This window comes from Panthera uncia, chromosome C2, assembly GCF_023721935.1.
Source record: "Panthera uncia isolate 11264 chromosome C2, Puncia_PCG_1.0, whole genome shotgun sequence".
NCBI lineage: Eukaryota > Metazoa > Chordata > Mammalia > Carnivora > Felidae > Panthera > Panthera uncia.
The window spans coordinates 55818456-55840733 of NC_064810.1; positions in this window are offsets into that span (position 1 = coordinate 55818456).

Consider the following 22278-nt stretch of genomic DNA (forward strand, 5'->3'; position numbering starts at 1 on the left):
CTTAGAATTATCTGTTAGATTTAACAGTGTGGATGGAGATTATTGTGACCTTATCAAGAGCAGTTTCAGTGAAACAAAGAGGAGGAAAGAAGTTAGAGAAAACTCTTATATTGATAGGGTTTCTAAAAGATACAAAATATTTTATAGAAGCATTATCATGTTTGTATTATGATACCAGTGATGTAGTATAGAGAGAAAAAAATGTTACTGTGTGTGCAAGGAGGCAATTCTGAATCAATATGCTTGGGTAAGCCCTTGTTTGGAGCAAAGAAATGTTGGTCAGTCTATCTATCTATCTATCTATCTATCTATCTAATTGTAATAGGAGAGAAAACAGAATATGTGGATAGGTAGACGGTAGACATTTTAAAGACTTGTAAAAAATTTATTTTTATTTACATCTATTATTTACATCTATTTTCTTAGTGAAATGTGAAGCAAGGTCATCTAGTGAAGAAAGCAGATGGTGGGGGACGTTTTCAATATTGAGGAAAGAAGATATTAAGTAATTATTTAGGAAAGTGGAAGAGCAATTGACTCTAAAAGAAAATAACTAGTTGCACAAAGCTAAGCTGGATATTATAAATTGTCCTATTCTATAGATCTCTCTTTCAAATCATATTTTATTAGCATAACTACTTACACATGCAAATGAAGTAAATCTTCAAAGCTCTGTCCTTTTCTCCTAGAAACTCTGAGACCCATTGCTTTGTTGGTTTGTGGTTAAATATAAGTTCTAAATACTTACAGTTGAATCTTTAAACTAGGAGCATGACTAATTTAATGCTACCCCCATCAAGAAGACAAAAGCAAATGAGAAATCATTGGCAAAGTGTGCTGCTATGGGAAACGTGCAGCATCTGCTCAAGTTCAGTTGACAATGGCTGAAGACCATAGTTTTTTTGAGCAATCTATTTTTTTTCTTCACTCTTTTTCACTCCTTTTTTTAATTGTCTCTTGCTGACCCAATTAGTCACATCTCTTATTAAGCCCATGTGGCTATTAAGTTGGACTTATAAGATTAAAAGAAAATTAGAAGCATGAAACCACTGAGATTGAATTCTTCTTAATAAAAAAAATCCATGTTTTGTCAAATCCCATGGAATGGTATACCACAAAGAATTATACTGTATGTAAATTAAAAATAAATACAACTAAATCCAAATGTGAGGGGACCCAAAATGGAATACAAGCTGAAACAAATAAACCTAATTTATTACAAATGAATTACATAACAATAATAATGGAGAAGAAAATAGCTAATCTCAGAAACTTTGAAAACAGAACTTTGACTGAATATAGGCTAAAGACAAAAGGAATGATACAGGAATATTGTGCTTTCACAGTTTCAGTTTCTCACAGGGTCATGGGTTTGTCATTCTAAAACTGTGTCTCCTGTCAGAAAAAGAAGTTACAAATAAGGAATGGCTGAAGATTAGAATAAAGCCTTGTGGTATAATATTAGAATCAGAAATATTAGATGATTTGTGATTTAAAAAATACATATATATGATAAATCAATATACATTTGTGTAGATAAAGGATATATGAAGGGTGTGTGTGTGTGTGTGTGTGTGTGAGCATGCAATCTAGCATTGCTCCTTAAAGAGATTAAAATAAATTACACCCAAGTAGAAGTGAATACACCTACCACTCTGATCTTGGCTTCTGAAGACCATTTCCAAGAAAAGGATCCAGAGTTTCTTGAAGTGGTTGGTTACAGAGCTGGAACAGAGAAAACATAGACTTAGAGCATTTGTAGTGGCAGAAAAATGCTCAAAAAAGAATGGGGACACATTGAGGGGCAAAGGAGCCAACCTGAAGGAGGTCTTAATTGCAAAGTTTGGACAGATTGAGTAATAAAATGAATAACAATACTATTATTAGATTATAACCTCTAAAATAAAATATTCATGATGTAAATAAATCATTGGATAATTAAATAAATGGAGAAGAGAAGATAATGTTTCCTTACCCCAAAATTGCAGTTATTGTGGTAGAAACAAGGGATATAGAAAATCACCATTAGAACAACACAGTAATAGTTGTTGCATGGTGAATGCTAAAAGTAGTAGGTGAAAGTACGAGGAAAACAGGACATTTGCATAGTCCCAAAGTATCCCCTCCTGATAGTCATTAGTTACAGAAGGAAAAATAGTATTTTACAATAGAAAACCTTGGTGACACCACCTTGACCAAGTGTCAAGGAAAGCATCACCAATAGTGACGTATATCAACATCATATACTTAAAAAAAATTAATTCTAGTGTAGTTAACAACATACAGTGTTATATTAGTTTCAGGTGTACAATATAGTGATTCAACACTTCCATGTATTACTCCCTTCTCATCAAGATATGTGTACTCTTAATCCCTTTCACTTATTTTACCCGTACCCCCACCCACCTCCCCTCTGGTGACTATCTGTTTGTTTCCTATATTTAAGAGTCTGTTTTTTAGTTTCTCTCTCTCTTTCTCTCTCCCCTGTCATTCATTTGTTTTGTTTCTTAAAATCCACATGTGAGTGAAATCATATGTTTTCTGCTTTTCTCTGACTGACTTATTTCACTGAGCATTACACTCTCTAGATCCATCCATGTCAACATCATATACTTTTGATATGATATTTTTGTGGTATTCTTGCTTAAAATGTGTAACCTCAATCATGAGAAAACATCAGACAAACAAAATGAGGGACAGTCTACGAAGTACCAATACTCTTCAGAAGTCTAAAGGATATTATGAGAGACAAAGTGAGATAGAACTTTCAGAGATTAGAGGCAGCCGAGGAGACACAAAAACTAAATGCATTATGGGGTTCGGGATTAGATCTTGGAACAGAAAAAGGACATTAACAGAAAAACTGATAAAATCCAAATAAATTCTGTAGTTTAGTTTTCAAAATAATAAATGGAAAATATTCAATATTTACTTTGGGCAGAGCACACAATATTTAAAATGTCTCATCTGCCCAACTCTAAGCCCTAGAAGGACAAGGCCTATTCACACTGTAGTAGATCATAAAGTGTTTGTTGAATGACTATATTAAGATTTAATTTTACCTGACACTGTGGTATACTGGCTTATTATGAATTCTAAGTCCCTCAATATATGCAAATATATCTTGTGCATATTATTTTATGTGTATGTGGGTATTTTTAATCATATTTTGGCACAGAAAAATGGAGGATAGCAGAATTATTAGTGTAAATGATGTATAACCCTTATAGATACAATGGCAACATAAGTAGAGATCTGATAAATTTTTCTATAATATTCTGCTCATTCCTCCTGTATAACCAGAGTCAACAATAATTTTTAACTTTGAAATAGTAAATAAGATTTTATTCTCTTTCTGTTTTGAAAGATATCTCATATATCATATGGGCTAGGAGTTAACACATGGAGTAGCAGAAATTGATAGTGAAATCAGTTTATAATTTGCTTTCATGTTTATATATTTACTCATAGGTTGTTACAAAAAACAATAAAGAGCCAAATAAGTAAAATTTTAATAATACGTTCTCTGGAATGAGTTGAAATACTTAAATTAAGACAAAACTGGATCTTCCAAAATTTACATTCTTGAAAATAGAACTCTTTTTATTATTAATTTTCATTTAAATGAGGGAAGAAATGAAAATGGTATCATAAAAATTGTCTTAAGATTTAAATTAATCTTAATTTGAAAAAAAATAAGTTTATAGAGAAAAATAATGAACATTTATAAATAAGAACACGGAAGATGGTATTTTGAACCTAACAATATTATTTTGATAGAAAATTTCCATATTACTTTAATTTTAAAGATGTAAGTAATATCTTCATGATTTATTACAAACCTATTTTTGAAAAAGCAATAAGAAAATTAAACAATGGAAATGAAAGGATTATTCTGTAATTTATCAGATCAATTATTTCTATTTAATGCAGACAATTTAATCTGGTTTTTTACATGTCAAATACAAAGAATCATGGGTAAGAAATAACACTATGTGCTCAAAAATCTAATCAAAACCTCTAAAGATGAGTTATTTACCAACAATATTCAATAAATAGAAAATAAGATATATTGAATAGATCTTTTGGTTAGTCACCAAGTTTCTTATTTCCCCTAAGCGACAAATATGTTTTTCTTTCTGTATGCCCCAAAGCCATTCATCGTGTAGGCAACATTTTGTTAAACTATAGACAATGAAACAGATTTCTGGATTACCATAGGTTTTCTTTTCAAAATTTAACAGTATTTCCTGAGCAAATTCTGGATTAGATTTTGCCTCTAAATGAAACCAACACACACTGGAAAAGGAAAAAAAATATCAACAAAGAGTAGGAAGAGGAAGCTGTCATAACTTGTGATCTCTGTAAGTGAAAGTACTTTTAGTCTTTGATGTATTAGTGACAAAAAAGCAATAATAAATGGTAAAACATGATAAGTTAATTGATGGGAAATTTTAAATGGTAATGAGATGAATATCCGTACAGTTGGGGAGTGAACTGAAGTCATAAATTTAATATCAGCAAATGAATCACATATCTTAGCAATATGAGAACAGGGCTGGTAGAAGCAGATTTAGAAGGTCTGGATCAGTGTGTATGCATGTTGATTTCTCGACATAGGTCACTGAAGGCTAGTGGACTTGCTTCAAAGGGGCTGGGTTACATGGTTATCAGAACCCAACTTCAAATAGAAACTGCAATATTCATTAATTGATTTATACGTTCATATATTCAGCAGACAAATATAATTTTCCTGGCAGTATGATCTACAACAGTAGCATTTTAATTCTAAGATTTTAAAAAGTCTCTCCAATATTTTTTTCAAATCTAAAATTAAGGTTTAGGGGACTATTTTGGAGACAAAAACTGCATATACTCTAGTATTACATGAGAATATAAGGCACAAATGATTGCAAAAAGCTCACTCATAGGAAAAAAAAATTGACTGTAGGGGTTAAGATGAAAGGTACTTTCATCATGAAATGAATGACTTTTTAAAAAAAACTATTTCCTTCCCTTTAGTGTTTCCTATTGCTACTCTTTCTTTCCTTCCAACACTAACAGCACCCGCTCCTGCAGAAAGTAACCATTTGTTAGATCCTTGGTTTTCACCCCTTAACACAAAGGAGAATCACCTGATGCATACACCCACCAGAAGTAAATTAAATCAGAATCTCAGGGAGAGTGAGGTCTTGATACTTGCTTTTTAAGGAGCTCCCTTGTTGATTTTAATGTGCAGCCAAGTTTGAAAAATGATATTCTTAGAATTAACAAGGTAAGTCAGAAAGTTTTTATCAATTAAATAACTTACAATGTACTCAGCAACTGTCTTAGCATTATGAGCATATGAGAGCAGCATAAATGCTAGGCTCTGCTGCTTACAAATTTACTGCAGTAAACAGTCATTTCTATAATCTAAGTTAGGAAGTAACTCTGGGCTTATATTTCTTAATTTATCAGCTATACACTATGCATATGAAACTTGCTTTTAATAAAAGTTAAATTCCTTAGGGTTTTGAATTCTTTTCATATATTAAACATTTTACAATAATATTATCTCAATTGATTCCAATCTGTTTTTCTACGGGAAAGGAAGAGTTGCAGTTTCAGCTGGTAAAATTTGAAAATCATGCACGAACTCGAGTGAATTTTCTGTTAAGAGCATAGGCTATGGGTTCAAGTTGCATAAATTCAGGTCTTAGTTTTGCAATTTATTAGTAGTGTTTTCTTGAGCCAGTCATTTAACTCATTTGTACTTTTATTTCCTCCAGAAAATGAGGATAGTAGTATTCCTACTTTTTCAAGTTGTCATGAAGAATAAATGACTTAGGGCTCCTGACATATGGCAAATACTGTAGATGTACATGTTAGCTATTACTATTATGTTACAGATTTCCATGTTTTACCACTTTGAAAGGCTATTAATATTCATATGTTGTGGATATTCTTATGTGTTCTATGTCAGAAAATGTGTGACTGTTTTGTATTGCTGAAAAAAATTGGGGGATATCAAAATATGGGTATATCTAGGGGGAGTAGGTTATGAATGGAAATGTCTGAGGTTTGGGGGATAAAAATAGACTGAGAATCACTGGCATAGACCCAAAGAGATTTGGGAAGAGAAAAAATGTAATGGGTTGGCATACTTCACTGAATACTAATCAAACAGGGAATGAGTTGAGCTAGACATTGAAAGCATGTAGAATTTGAATAGTCAAGAACGAAATGGGAAGGGGTTTGCTGATGAGCCTCAAAGGTAGGCTTACTCTGAAATGATATGAATTGGACCAGGTATCAGTTGCCCTTATTACCTTAACCTAAGATTCTGTGTGTGTGTGTGTGTGTGCTGTTTAATCGAATAATATAGAACAAAAATAGCCATATTACCTACTCATTCAAAAAGGAGACAGAGTTCTTCAGCATATGGCCAAATTTCTCACCATTCTTCAATACACTGCAATTGATATAACATCAATGTATCCGAGATCAGCCAGCCATATTGTGATGAAATGTACTACCAACGATAGATTTCCTATATCATGACATTCAAAAGAGCATTCTTTATTATTAAAAATACATATAAGGGCATCATGATCATTACCATAATTTTTTACCATGATGAGAAAAGTATCCTTTGTTTAGCAGTCTGGAAACTTGAATTTTCTGTTTTCCTGAAACATTATTTCTTTAATACTGTGAAGTTTACTGAGAAGAGATGCATCTAGGACACTCAGTACCAGGAGTTCTAGTCATATGAATGACTTCTGTATCTCCTTAATAGATATTTAATTTATTTAGTATTTTAGCTTCCTTATCTGAAAAATAAGGGAAATAAGATTATACAAACAATTCACAGGGTTGTTGGAAAGGATCAGAAATATAGTGTTCTGAGATGCTCTGTGAAAACTAATAAATGGGTTTACACGTGTATGTATTTATATATTTTTTCTGTTGAGTTTAGAGATAGAAATATTCTATTATTTCTAGTTTAGTAATGTCTTGTATTTAATGAATGTATTCTTTGTTGTAATCATCATTCTATGAGTAGCATCTGAAATGGTCTGTACCTTTTGTCTCTGAATCTCTACCACCTAGGATAGTGGGCAATATATACCATGTTGTTAAAAATATTGCTTTTGAATAAATATTAAAAGATGTAGTGTACATTACACTATTCCTGGAATTAGAAGCAGAAAGACTGGGTTTAAGCCCTAGCTTTTCTGCTTATTGGCTCATGTCCAATAAGCACATCACCCAGCCTCTGTCCAGGGCCCTCTCGTGCCCAGATCCCACAGCTTTTGTCTCCACCTGTTCTGGGCCCTGTGCCAGTGTCCTGCTCCAGAGACCACGTGTCACGAACTGGCATGTCAGCATCTCAGCCTCCACACTGTCTGGAAGTTGCACTCTGTGTGTCCCATGCTGCCTGTATCACAAGTCCATCTGATATCCTCTAGCCTTGTAAGCTACTTGAGGGCCGATACCATACCTTCTACTTCTGTTGTATTCTCTGTGGCACCTAATGCAGTCTGGGCACAGGGTAGGTGCTCATAAAAACTTGTTGAATGAGCAAAAAAAAAAAAAAAAAAAAAAAAAAAAGGTTAAGGATCTTAACCTTTCTGAATCTTCATTGTCCTCAATCCTTATTATAAAAACACTGGTACAAGTTTAACAAAAACTACTGATTCTTTTCCTTACAATATGCTCACACACAACTGCATAAAATTTAAATAGGCTCTTTGATTCCATGAAACCCATTCATTAACTTACTTTGCATGAAATGTCTTTTTTATTTCATGATAAATATGTATTGAGCACCTGCTCTGTGGCCAGAACTCTGCTAGGCACTGGGATACAGCCAGGAAAAATAATGGCGTGTTTTATATTTTAATGACTTTTATAATCTGTGGAGGGTAAATAACCACTAATAACTAATGAAAAAGAATTGCCGTGAGGGAAAGAAACGTAGTTCAAGAGCACTGAAAAATTGATGATCAGGAAAGATTTCCCTAAGAACTTAATAATTAAACTGAAATTTTAGTAATGAGCAAAGGTTAATAGGCAAAGGTGAGATTGGGGAAAAGAGTAATCTAGGAGGATGGAATAACATGTGCAAAGTCCCTATGGGAAGAAAGAGTGTGGTCTGCAAGAGGAAATTTTAAAAGGCTACTTTCCTAGAGAGTAGAAAGCAAAGCAGACTCTGAGATGACTATGGCAATGTAAGAATGTCCTTGTATCATGCATTAAGGATGTTAGTCCATCCTAGGAGGACTGAAAACGAAATCTCTAAAGTTTTTCCTCATGCCAAATTTACATAGTAAATGAGATAAAAATTTAATGAAGTTCTCTGAGACTCTCAAAAGAAAAACATGTATATTGTTTCCTTATAAAATATTTCCTATGCTGTTTTTAAGAGCTTTCAGGATAATAATATTTAAAATCAAGTTTATCTGAATGAATGTTATTCTTTTTTTGAGCTTTTGCAAACTTCAAAATAGGGAGAAAACATTTTTACTTTCTAGAACATTCATTGTCAAATAGTAACTAAGGGAAAATAGATTAGATTACTTATTTTTAGTTAAAAATAGGTAAACAAAAATACAACCTTGGCCTAGAATCCCTCTCTTTCACAACTTCTTCCTTATTTTATGTAACTGTGATTCTATTTTCCATAAATCCATTAGAGAAATGCATATAAACAGTCATAATATAAAAATATGCCTTAATTAAACCACCACTTATTTAATTAGTCCACAAACATCCTTCTCAGTTTAACATAGCATTTATCCTAACCCATTACACCAATTAATTTATCAACAGTTGAATAAATTTCTTGCTAATGCGCATACCCATATATCTATTACTATCATCTATTTCTCTATATACCTTCAACATCTAAAATATTATTAAAAATGCAAGTCAGTTCCAAATTTAAAGTGTAAAACTTGGAACTGATGCCTGGCTTCAGGAAGTCTGAGGAAATGATGTTGAGAATATTCTGACATCACCCGCAAAATACTGTCAAATAAAGATTATAACAGTTTACACTTAACACCTACTATGTGTTAGGCACTATTCTGAGATATACACTTATTCAATCCCCACAAAATACCTAGAAGAAGGAGGAGGCACTGTAATCCCTACTTTTAGATGGAGAAAAGAATTCACACAGAAGTTAGTTAGTTGTCTCTGCAACTGAATTCAATGGTGGATGTCATCAAGTGCAGGAAATCTGAACCAGAACACATAGAACTTTACTGTTTCTTGGACTGGCAAAATTAAACCAGTTAATAGTCAAGCAAAATTATAATGATATGAGTGGCATTTCAAAGATAATGACTTGAATATCAAAGGATTAGAAAGGGCTATCAAGAAAATTGATAAAGTCCTTGAATAATCTGTAGAAATGACCATTGTTAGTATTGTGTTTTAAAAGTTAAAATTTAAATATTATATGGGGTTAAGATGAAATTTGACTGGAATAATCACAAAAAATTTATGATTTCCAAAAATTAATGCACATCCTACTTTCGTAAATATATGTTAAATATATGACAGATACATAATATTTTTTTAAAATATAAAACAGTAAAATTTCTGTAGTCATAATTAACACATTTTTTTTTACTATTTGCCTAGAAATTTTGGTCTACGTTTCCTGTGAATACTTTGGTTTGCCTTTGAATGTCTAATCCTCTACTTATTTAGTTTAGCTCTTCATTGCATGAAATATTTGTAGAATGCAGTGCAATACCTCCCTCTGATAATAATAAGGAACAACATTCCTTTTCCTGTCATTGGTAGTCCAGACACATATTCATGCTCAGCTAATCATTCACTACTTTATGGCACTTTGAATCTTGAGGGAATAATGTGACGTGCAGGTACAACTGAGAAGGTATTTATTATGATGGGGGTGGCTGCAGGAGAGGCAGTATCAAGAGTCTGGCAGCTGGTGACTACTTCCACTGTGACAGTGAGCAGAGCAGTGACAGTGTTGCCGTCAGCAGTGTCCGACCTGGCTGTTCCTGTGGGGTAAACTTAGTGATAGCTTTTGGCTCAGTCATTCTCCTTTGGGTTTTGTCCATTTGTAAATCCTTAGTAGCCTCTAAGAAGTATATACCAGATGGGTTAAGATGTTGGAAAAGATTTAATAGGGGGGAATTCCCTGAAGAGGATGAAGAAGAGTGAGGAAGTAGCAGTAAACCAGGAAAGCCCTTAGACTGTGATATAGATCTGATACCCATGAAAAGAGAAGAAGAAGGACAGGACTGGGTATTTCTGAGAGAGTTTTGGTCAGGTCAGTGGGATGTCCCTAAGAAAAAACTGTACATTAGAGGAATCCCACATAAGGCAGAAATAGCCAACCTTATGAAGTACATTAGCTGTGTTCAGTTATGACCGGGAGCAGCTTGGAGGGCACATGGTCTGATTTGTGAACATTGGAGTATCTCCAAAGGTACATTTTCATGGCCACCACACTGAGCCACCAGAGGTTTTGTCAGTTCCATAAACTGTTGAGACTATCCCAAGGATGTTCTTTCTGTGCTTAAGTTATTTAAGGTATTTTCTTTCTTCCTTTCTTTTTTCTTTGAGTCAAGAACATCAACTTGTACCTTTTAATGAAGTCTTTCTTTAAGTGGCTTTTTATTGGTCTCAATTGTTATTAAAGACTGATGACTTGTTATTATTCATAGATTTAAATAGCTTAATTTTGCCTATTGTGTTTCCCTGTAGTTCATATTTCAAGTAAACATGTCATTACAGGATGTCTTTAGCATCAGCTTCTTAAAGAGATTTCTCAGTTTTCTTAGGGTAAAGACCAAAATCCAAAACGTAAGTTCTTTTGTGGTCTGATAATTTAGGTCTCCTTTGCATCTACAGTCTCATCTGGTACCATACCTCCCTTCATTTGCTTTTCCCAACACATTGCTGTTTCAGTTCCTTTCAAGTACTGTGTTGGTTCATGTCCTCCAGGAAGCAGATGCCAAGACATGACCAGATGTACAAGTGACGCTTGGGAAGGATAAAGGGAAGGGGCCCAAACAAGAAAAGGAGAAAACCTCAAACTGCAGCACAGGTTTGATACATGTGAAGGAAGACTGTCAGCTTGGTGACTTATTCTTACTGGTTGGTTTCTGTACACAAGAAGCTCCAAATATCGTCATGGCTGTCTTAGCTGGTCCTGATCCCCATCTTCCATGGCCATTATGTCGTAGAATTCCAGATGCAAATTTTCTCTACCCAGACTTCAGGGACAATCCTATGCTTTCAAACCTTGATGCCAGAATAATTGACTCAGGCAGGTCTCTTTAGCTCATTAGTTGTTTCAGGGAAGAACTAATTCTTGTAGCTTCATACTCTTTTAATCTTCTGTGATATCTTATATGGTATATCTTGATGAATGTATCCATGTGCCTTTGAAAGAATATTTTATATAGTTTGTGAATGCAGCATTCTACAAATGTTAATTAGACAATGAGAGACCAGGACATTCGGCCTATTGTTGACTATTCAATCAACTGCTACACTTTAGGAACTAGAACATCCAACCATGCAGACCCTAGAGGTGTGGGGATAGGAAGCCCCAACTCTTCCAGTAGGTCTTTGAGAGTAATAGCCACAGAGTTTCTCTCCATTCCTTTCTTGGTTTCTTGCATCCATGTATTCTTCTTTTGGGGGACATAGCACCATATAAAGATCTTTAAATTAATGCATGTATTTTACCTAAATGGTGGCACCCTGATCTTTTAGAATGTTTTCTCTAAATTAATTTTTCAGCTGTGCCTTTAAGAAGCCCATTATAATGCTCTTTGAGGCCAGCTGCTTCTGGATTGTATGGTATGTGATATTACCCAGGATGCTAATGGGTCCACTAATGTACCTTCTTCATTGTAAAGTGGGTCCCAATCATATGTTACATTGTGTGTGATTCCATACTTGGGAATTGTGCATTCTGTAACTCCATGAATAGTCATTCAGGGTGAGGTTGTAAGAGCAGGAAAGGCAAATTTATCCCTGCAGTAGGTTATCTATCCCTGTTCAAATGTACTGTTAGCTCTTAAAAGATGGAAATGCAGTTGACTTGCCACCAACTATCTCATTCATCCTCTAAAGGAATAGTATCATTCCAGAGGCTTAGCTTCAGCCATTGCTTTCTCCAGGTTTCTAAGGGCCACCCTAACAGCAACTTTGCTTTATCCTGTGGGTTTCTGGCCAAGCAGTTACTTCTTATGTCCTGATAAATTGCTTTCATGTTAATGGATTCTTGCTAATTCAGTTTTATATCCAACCTCCTCAATTAAGTATCCTCAACATCAAACCCAGGGGCACTTCTACAGGTATGTGCTGTCTAATCCTGGCATCTACTTCAGTGCATATTATATTTCCTCCCTTATTAGGCCCATCACACCCCCTACCAGACTCTGGTGGGATTAAGCCATTGCAGCTAGGAAAGAAGATGAATACATCTCCTGAGAGAAGCACCTATTTTTCTGTTAGACCTCTACCATGTCTTCTGGAACTTGGAATGTACTAGCTCTTATTAGGAAAAAGTGGGCCACATCTGAAAACTCAGAGATCAGGGGAGTCTACAGGTACAACATCCTTAGGAGAATCCAACCAGGGGTCTTCAGGCCATATTTTATGGTCCTAAGATTTTCTCCAATAAGATTCTGATCTTAGCATTGACAAACTTACCTTGGCATTTGAATGTTTGTGGATCTTTGAGACCCTATCAGATTCTTAGTTATGCTTCTTAGTTGTGTTAGCACTTCTACTGAGGAACATAAGCCCTCTTTAAAATCTACCAAAGAGGCTCTATAGCTCTCACATTTAGTTTTAACAGCTGTTTACAGCAATATTGTACCTCTGGGAAACCATACAATTTAGCAGTAACCAGCCAACTCCATTGTTCTGGCAGGGTTTATGTTAGTTCATACCCTCTGAGAAACAAACAGAAAGATGGGATTAAATGTGCAAGGGGGTTTTATTAGTAAAATATCTAGGAGATAAAATGAAGAGGAAGAGGAAATATCTGAGGAGGGTATTCTCAGACAACAGTGCAGGGAGGTAAGGGGGACAGAAGGTAGGTGAAAGTGCCCTAGACTGCTATGAATTCTAAGGAAACATTGATTATGCCCAAAAGAGAGTCCTCCAGCTAAAATAGTCTATTAGAGCAGTCCTGTATCTCCCAGGAACAGGCCTGCCTTACAACCCCTGAAATGCCAGGCATTGGCTGGGAGCAGCCTATGGTAAGCATGACCTTGATCTAAATGTGATGTATTTTGGTATACAGAAGCTGGAGTGAGTTCCCTGTAATTGAAGGTTTGAAAAGTGTATTTTCATGGTGACTACAGCATCATTTCACTCCCATTTTTCAAACATTTGAAAGGGAATTTCCCTCCAATGGATATCTTTAATCAGTTTAATGTTCCACATGCCACACAGGAGCATCCTCTTGCCTTCCAAGTGGCAAATAGGACAGTTCCAAACTTCATCTTACTGCCTGTTTCCTTGGATCACTCCTGACACCAGTTGTGTTATATCAGGTCTCTGAGGAGCAGACATTAAGATGGGATGGGCTATGCAAGATATTTATTGGAGGAACACCTGAAAAAGGCAAAAGAAAGGGACCCTGAGAAGGTGAGGAGAGCCTTAGTAGCATGATGCACGTCTGACACCTGTGAAGGAGAGGGAGCAATAGGAAGACTGTATAGAAGAGGCAGAGACTCCAGAACAGTACGAAGAAAGCTTCATCCAGTTCAATGGGATGTCATTAAGCCAATGTCACCCATGAAAAGAAAAGTCCCACATCTCACAGAAATGAGTCTGCATTCATAGCCCTATCTTGATATTTCATTGTCTGGGAGTAGTCTGTGGGAAATGTAATCTCATAATGAATGCAAGAGTGAATGTAGGATAGGAACAGCTGGTCTATCAGCCAGTTAAGCCTTAACTGTAAACCATCTACAGCTAAGCTGCAGGTACCATGATCTCTGCAGCAATAGAGCCTTTCAAACTCCCTTTATATATATTTTTAGTAACTCCTTTATACCCTGTATTAGTTTCCTATAGTAGTTGTAACAAGATACCACAAACTGGGTGTCTTTTTAAAAATTTATTTATTGGGGTGCCTGGGTGGCGCAGTCGGTTAAGCGTCCGACTTCAGCTCAGGTCACGATCTCGCGGTCCGTGAGTTCGAGCCCCGCGTCAGGCTCTGGGCTGATGGCTCAGAGCCTGGAGCCTGCTTCCGATTCTGTGTCTCCTTCTCTCTCTGCCCCTCCCCCCTTCATGCTCTGTCTCTCTCTGTCTCAAAAATAAATAAACGTTAAAAACAAATTTAAAAAAAAGTATTATATTAAAAATTTATTTATTTAAATTCAAGTTAGTTAACTTATAGTGTAGTATTGGTTCCAGGAGTAGAACCCAGTGATTCATCACTTACATGTAACACCCAGTGCTCGTCCCAACAAATGCCCTCCTTAATTAACCCATTACCCATTTAGCCCTTCCTCCTATCCATTTCCCCTCCAACAACCCTCAGTTTGTTCTCTTTATTTAAGAGTCTCTTATGGTTTGCCTTCCTCTCTGTTTTTATATTATTTTTCCTTCCCTTCCCCTTATTCATCTGTTTTGTTTCTTAAATTCCACATATGAGTTAAATCATATAATATTTGCCTTTCTATGACTGACTTATTTCACTTACCATAATACACTCTAATTCCATTCATGTTGTTGCAAATGGCAACATTTCATTCTTTTTTTATCACCAAGTAATATTCCACTGTGTGTGTGTGTGTGTGTGTGTGTGTGTGTGTGTGTATACATAGAAGATATATACATAGAAGAAGATTTTCTTTATCCATTCATCAGTCGATGGACATTTGGGCTCTTTCCATACCTTGGGTATCAGTGATGGTGCTGCTATAAACATTGGGGTGCATGCACCCCTTTGAATCAGCGTTTTTGTTTCCTTTGGATAAATACCTAGTAGTGCAATTTCTGGGTCATAGGGTAATTCTGTTTTTAATTTTTTAAGGAACTTCCATAGTGTTTTCCAGAGTGACTGCAACAGTTTGCATTCCTACCAGCAGTGCAAAAGTGTTCTCCCTTTTTCACATCCTCCCAAACATCTGTTGTTTCCGGAGTTGTTAATTTTTGCCATTCTGACAGATGTGAGGCTGTTTCTCATTGTGGTTTTGATTTGTATCTCTCTGATGATGAGTGATGAAACAAGAAATTTATTCTCTCACTGTTCTGGGTCCTAGAAATCTAAAATCAAGACATCTTTAGGGTCAGTTCCTTCTGGAGACTCCATAAGGGAGAAACTGTCTCTTACTCCTAGCTTTTGATGGTCACCAGCAGTGCCTATCATTCCTAGGCCTGTAGGAACATCAATCTCTACCTCTGTCTTCATATGGCCTTATCCCCTATGTATCTTCATATCATCTTCCTTCTGTGTGTATCTTCATGTTCAAAATTTCCTTCTTAGAAAGTTATCATTGATGCCCACCTTAATGTAGTTTGATGTCATCTTAAAGTGATTATGTTTAGAAACCCTAGTTTCAAATAATGTGACATTCTCAGGTTCTATGTGGATGTGAATTGTGGGGGGATACTATTCACCCATCAAATACCCTTTTCTCTCTTCTGGCCTATTTAACTCTTGGTCTTTTTCAGATTCAGACTAATTGTTACTTCATGATTAGGGTCATTTTCCCTATTATTTACCTTTGTAATATAATTTATTTTAATTTTAGTATAGTTAACATAGAGTGCTATATTAGTATCAGGTGTATAGTGATTCAGTAATTCTATACATTACTCAGTGCTCCTTATGATAAGCATACTCAAAGTGTCCTTCATCTATTTCACCCATCCCCCTGCCCACCTCCCCTCTGGTAACCATCAGTTTGTTCTCTACAGTTAAGAGTCTGCTTTTTGGTTTGTATCTTTTTTTTTCTTTTTTTCTTTGTCTTAAATTACATATGAGTGAAATCATATGGTGTTTCTCTTTCTCTGAATCATTTCACTTAACATTATACTCTCTAGATCCACCCATGTTGTTGCAAATGGCAAGATTTCATTCTTTTTTATGACTGAGTAATTTTATATATACATGGTAGTTATATTTTTAATGTTTTGAGGAGCTACCATACTGTTTTCCACAGTGGCAGCACTGGTTTGCATTCCCACAAACAGTGCACAAGTGTTCCGTTTTCTCCACTGCCTTGTCAACACTTGTTGTTTCTTGTGTTTTTGATTTTAGCCATTCTGACAGATGAAGAGATATCTTGTGGTTTTGATTTGCATTTCCCTGAGGATAAGTGATGATGAGCATCTTTTCATGTGTCTGTTGGTCATCTGTATGCCTACTTTGGAGAAATGTGTGTTCATGTCCTCTACCCATTTTTAATTAGATTATTTGTTTTTTGGTGTTGAATTGCATAACTTCTTCATATATGTTGGACAGTAACCTTTTATCAGATATGTCATTTGCAAATTTCTTCTATTCAATAGATTGTCTTTTAGTTTTGTTGATTGTTTCCTTTGCTGTGCAGAAGCTTTTTATTTTGATATAGTCTGTCCCAATAGTTTATTTTTGCTTTTGTTTCCCTTGCCTCAGGAGACATATCTAGAAAAATATTGCTGTGGCCAGTGTCAGGGAAATTACTTTCTATGCTTTCTTCTAGGATTTTTATGGTTTCAGCCTCCCATTTAGATCCTTAATCCATTTGGGGTTTATTTTTGTATATGGTATAAGAAAGTGGTCCTGTTTCATTCCTTTGTTTGTAGCTGTCCATTTTCTCCAGCACCATTTGTTGAAGAGACTGTCTTTTACCATTGAATATTCTTTCTTCCTTTGTCACAGTTTAACTGACTACATAATTATGGGTTTATTTCTGGGCTCTCTATTCTCTTCTATTGATCTATATATCTATTTTTTGTGCCAGTACCATACTGTTTTGGTTACTATGACTTTGTTCGATATCTTGAAATCTGGGATTGTGATACCTCCGGTTTTGTTCTTTTTCAAGATTGCATTGGGGTTTAGGGTCTTTTGTGCTTCCATAGTAATTCTAGGATTATTTGTTCTAGTTATATGAAAAATGCTATTAGTATTTTGATAGGGATTGTATTATATCTGTAGATTGCTTTGGGTAGTATGGACATTTTAACAATATTTGGTCTTCCAGTCCATGAGCATAAAATATATTTACATTTGTTAGTGTTACCTTCAATTTATTTCATCGATGTTTTATAGTTTTCAAAGTATAGATCTTTTACCTCCTTGTTTAAGTTTATTCCTAGGTATTTTATTTTTGGTGGAATTGTACATGGGATTGTTGTCTTTATTTCTTTCTGTTACTTCATTATTAGTGTACTGAAATACATGGATTTCTGTATATTGATTTTGTATCCTGTGACCTTACTGAATTCATTTATCAGTTCTAATAGGTTTTGTTTCTTTTTTTTTTTGGTGGAGTCTTTCAAGTTTTCTATATATAGTATTACGTCATTTGCAAACAGTGAAAGTTGTACTTCTTCTTTACCAATTTGGATGACCTTTATTTCTTTTTCTTGTATGATAGCTGTGGATAGGCCTTCCAGTACTATGTTGAATAAAAGTACTGAAGGTGGACATCTTTGCCTTGTTCCTGACCTTAGGTGAAAAGCTCTCAGTTTTTCCATTGAATATGATGTTTGCTGCGGGTTTTTCATATATGGCCTCTATTATGTTGAGGTATCTTCCCTCTAAACCTACTTTGTTGAGGAGTTTTGGAATGAATTTGTCAAATGTTTTGTTTGTATCTACTGAAATGATCATATGGTTTTTACCTTTTCTTTCACTGATGTGATACATCACACTGATTGATTTGTGAGTATTAAATCAGCTTTGCATCCTAAGAGTGAATCCTACTTGATTTTGGTGGATTATTTTTTTAATGTGTTGCTGTATTTGGATTGCTAATACTTTGTTGAGATTATTTCCATTTATGTCCATCAGAGGTTTGGCCTGAAGTCCTTTTTTGTGTGTGCTGTTTTTATCTATTTACGGTAATGCTGGCTGCATGGAATGAATTTAGAAACTTTCCTTCCTCTTTGTTTTTTTGGAAAAGTTTGTAAAGAATAGATATTAATTCTTCTTTAAATATTTGGTTGAATTCACCTGTGAAGCCATCTGGTCCTGGACTTTTGTTTGTTGGGAGGTGTTTTGTTTATTTTAGTTTTTTTTAATGTTTATTTACTTTTGAGAGAGAGAGAGTGCAAGCGCAGGCAAAGAGAGAAGAAGACAGAATCTGAAACAGGCTCCAGGCTCTGAGCTGTTAACACAGAGCCCAATGAGGGGTCGAACTCACCAGTGGTGAGTTCATGACCTGAGCTGAAGTCGAATGCTTAACCAACTGAGCCACCCAGGACCTCGGGAGTTGGTTTTTTTTTTTTTTTTTTTCTTTTTAAATTACTGATTCAGTTTCATTGTGGTAATCAGTCTGTTCAAATAATTTATTTTTCCACTTTATATTTGGGACTGCTCTCTGATGAGTTTGGCTAGAAGTTTATCAATTTTATTGATCTTTTCAAAGAACCATCTTATGTTTCATTGATCTGTTCTATGGGTTTTTTTAAGTTTCTATTTCACTTATTTCTATTCTAATCTTTATTATTTCCTTTCTTCCTTCTACTAGTTTTGGGTTTGTTTGTTGTTTTTTCTAGCTCCTTTAGGTGTAAGATTGGTTGTTTAGTGAGATTTTTCTTCCTTCTTGAGGCCTGAATTGCTATAAACTTCCCTCTTAGGACTGTTTGTGCTACATCACAAAGGTTTTGAAAATTGTATTTTCATTTTTCATTGGTTTCCATGTATTTTTTGATATCATTTTTGATTTCTCGGTTGACCTATTCATTGTTTAGAAGCATGATATTTAACATTCTTGAATTTATGGTCTTTGCAGAAGTTTTCTTGTGATATTTTTCTAGTTTCACAGTGTTGTGGTCAGAAAAGATTCATGGTATTTCAGTCTTTTTCAATTTGTTGAGACTTCTTTTGTTGCCTAATATATAATCTGTTCTGGACAGTGTTCCATGTGCACTAAAAAAGAATGCATATTCTGCTGTTTTAGGATGGAATGTTCTGAATATATATGTTAGATCCATCTGGTCCAATGTGGCATTCATAACTACCATTTCCTTGTTGATTTTCAATTGACATGATTTATCCATTGATGAAAGTCAGGTATGAAAACCCCCTACTATTATTGTATTAATATCAATTACCTCTTTTATCTTTGTTATTAGCTGCTATATGCATTTGAGTGCTTTTATGTTGGGTACATAAATATTTATAATTGTTAAATGTTCTTGTTGTATTGGTCCCTTTATGATTGATTATACAGTGTGCATCATATAATCTTTGTAGTACTTATCACAGGAATATTTTATATGTGTGTGTCTATTTCTTTCATTGATGTCCAGTTTTTTTTTTATTTTATTTTTTTATTTTTTAAAATTTACATCCAAATTAGTTAGCATATAGTGCAATAATGATTTCAGGAGTAGATTCCTTAGTGCCCCTTACCCATTTAGCCCATCCCCCCTCCCACAATCCCTCCAGTAACCCTCTGTTTGCTCTCCATATTTATGAGTCTCTTCTGTTTTGACTCCCTCCCTGTTTTCATATTATTTTTATTTCCCTTCCCTTATATTCATTTGTTTTGTCTCTTAAAATCCTTATATGACTGAAGTCATATGATTTTTGTCTTTCTCTGACTGACTCATTTCACTTAGCATAATACCCTCCAGTTCCATCCACATAGTTTCAAATGGCAAGATTTCATTCTTTTTGATTGCTGAGTAATACTCCTGTGTGTGTGTGTGTGTGTGTGTGTGTGTGTGTGTACATCTTTTCTATCCATTCATCCATGGACATTTGGGCTCTTTCCATACTTTGGCTATTGTTGATAGTGCTTCTATAAACATGGGGGTGCATGTGTCCCTTGGAAACAGCACACCTGTATCCCTTGGATAAATGCCTAGTAGTGCAATTGCTGGGTGGTAGGGTAATTCTGTTTTTAGTTTCTTGAGGAACCTCCATACTGTTTTTCACAGTGGCAGTACAAGCTTGCATTGCCGCCAACAATGCAAAAGAGATCCTCTTTTTCCACACCCTTGCCAACATCGGTTGTTGCCTGAGTTTTTAATGTTAGCCATTCTGACAGGTGTCAGGTGGTATCTCATTGTGGTTTTGATTTGTATTAAAATCTGATGATGAGTGATGTTGAGCATTTTTTCATGTGTTGCTTGGTCATCTGGATGTCTTCTTTGGACAAGTGTCTATTCATGTCTTTTGCCCATTTCTTCACTGGATTATTTGGTTTTTGGGTGTTGAGTTTGATAAGTTCTTTATAGATTTTAGATACTAACCCTTTATCTGATATGTCATTTGCAAATATCTTCTCCCATTCTGTCGGTTGCCTTTTAGTTTTGCTGATTGTTTCCCTTGCTGTGCAGAAGCTTTTTATCTTGATGAGGTCCTAATAGTTCATTTTTGCTTTTGTTTCCCTTGCCTCTGGAGACATGTTGAGTAAGAAGTTGGTGCGGCCAAGGTCAAAGACGTTTTTGCCTGCTTTCTCCTTGAGGATTTTGATGGCATCCTGTCTTACATTTAGGTCTTTCATCCATTTTGAGTTTATTTTTGTGTATGGTGTAAGGAAGTGGTCGAGGGTCATTCTTTTGCATGTCGCTGTCCAGTTTTCCCAGCACCACTTGCTGAAGAGACTGTCTTTATTCCATTGGATGTTCTTTCCTTCTTTGTCAAAGATTAGTTGGCCATACATTTGTGGGTCCATTTCTGGGTTCTGTATTCTGTTCCATTGGTCTGAGTGTCTATTCTTGTGCCAGTACCATACTGTCTTGATGATTATAGCTTCGTACTATAGCTTGAAGTCTGGGATTGTGATGCCTCCTGCTTTGGTTTTGTTTTTCAAGATTGCTTTGGCTATTTGGGGACTTTTCTGGTTCCATACAAATTTTAGGATTATTTGTTCTAGCTCTGTGAAGAATGCTGGTGTGATTTTGTAGGGATTGCATTGAATATGTAGATTGCTTTGGGTAGTATTGACATTTTAACAATATTTCTTCTTCCTATCCAGGAACATGGAATCTTTTTCCATTATTTTGTCTTCTTCAATTTCTTTCATAAGCTTTCTATAGTTTTCAGCATATAGATTTTTCACTTCTTTGGTTAGATTAATCCTAGGTATTTTATGGTTTTTTGTGCAACTGTAGATGGGATTGATTCCTTGATTTCTCTTTCTGTCACTTCATTGTTGGTGTACAGGAATGCAACCAATTTCTGTGCATTGATTTTATATCCTGCAACTTTGCTGAATTCAGGAACCAATTCTAGCAGTTTTTTGGTGCAATCTTTTGGGTTTTCCCTATAGAGTATCATGTCATCTGTGAAGAGTGAAAGTTTGACCTCCTCCTGGCCTATTTGGATGCCTTTTATTTCTTTGTGTTGTCTGATTGCAGAGGCTAAGATTTCCAAAACTATGTTGAATAACAGTGGCGAGAGTGAACATCCCTGTCTTGTTCCTGACCCTAGGGGGAAAGTTCTCAGTTTTTCCCCATTGAGGATAATATTAGCATTGGGTCATTCATATATAGCTTTTATGATCTCGAGGTATGTTCCTTCCATCCCTAATTTCTTGAGGGTTTTTATCAAGAAAGTATGTTAGATTTTGTCAAATGCTTTCTCTGCATCTATTGAGAGGATAATATGGTTCTTGTCTTTTCTTTTATTGATGTGATGGATCACGTTAATTGTTTTGTGGATATTGAACCAGCCCTGCATCCCAGGTATGAATCCCACTTGGTCATGGTGAATGATTTTTTTTAATGTATTGTTGGAGCCGATTGGCTAATATCTTGTTGAGGATTTTTGCATCCATGTTCATCAGGGAAATTGGTCTATAGTTCTTCTTTTTAGTGGGGTCTTTGGTTTTGGAATCAAGGTAATGCTGGCTTCATAGAAAGAGTTTGGAAATTTTCCTTCCATTTCTGTTTTTTGGAACAGCTTCAAGAAAATAGGTGTTAACTCTTCCTTAGATGTTTGGTAGCCATCTGGCCCTGGACTCTTGATTTTGGCAGATTTTTGATTACTAAATTGATTTCCTTACTGGTTATGGTCTGTTTAAATTTTCCATTTGTTCCTGTTTCAGTTTTGGTAGTGTATATGTTTCTATGAATATGTCCATTTCTTCCATATTGCCTATTTTATTG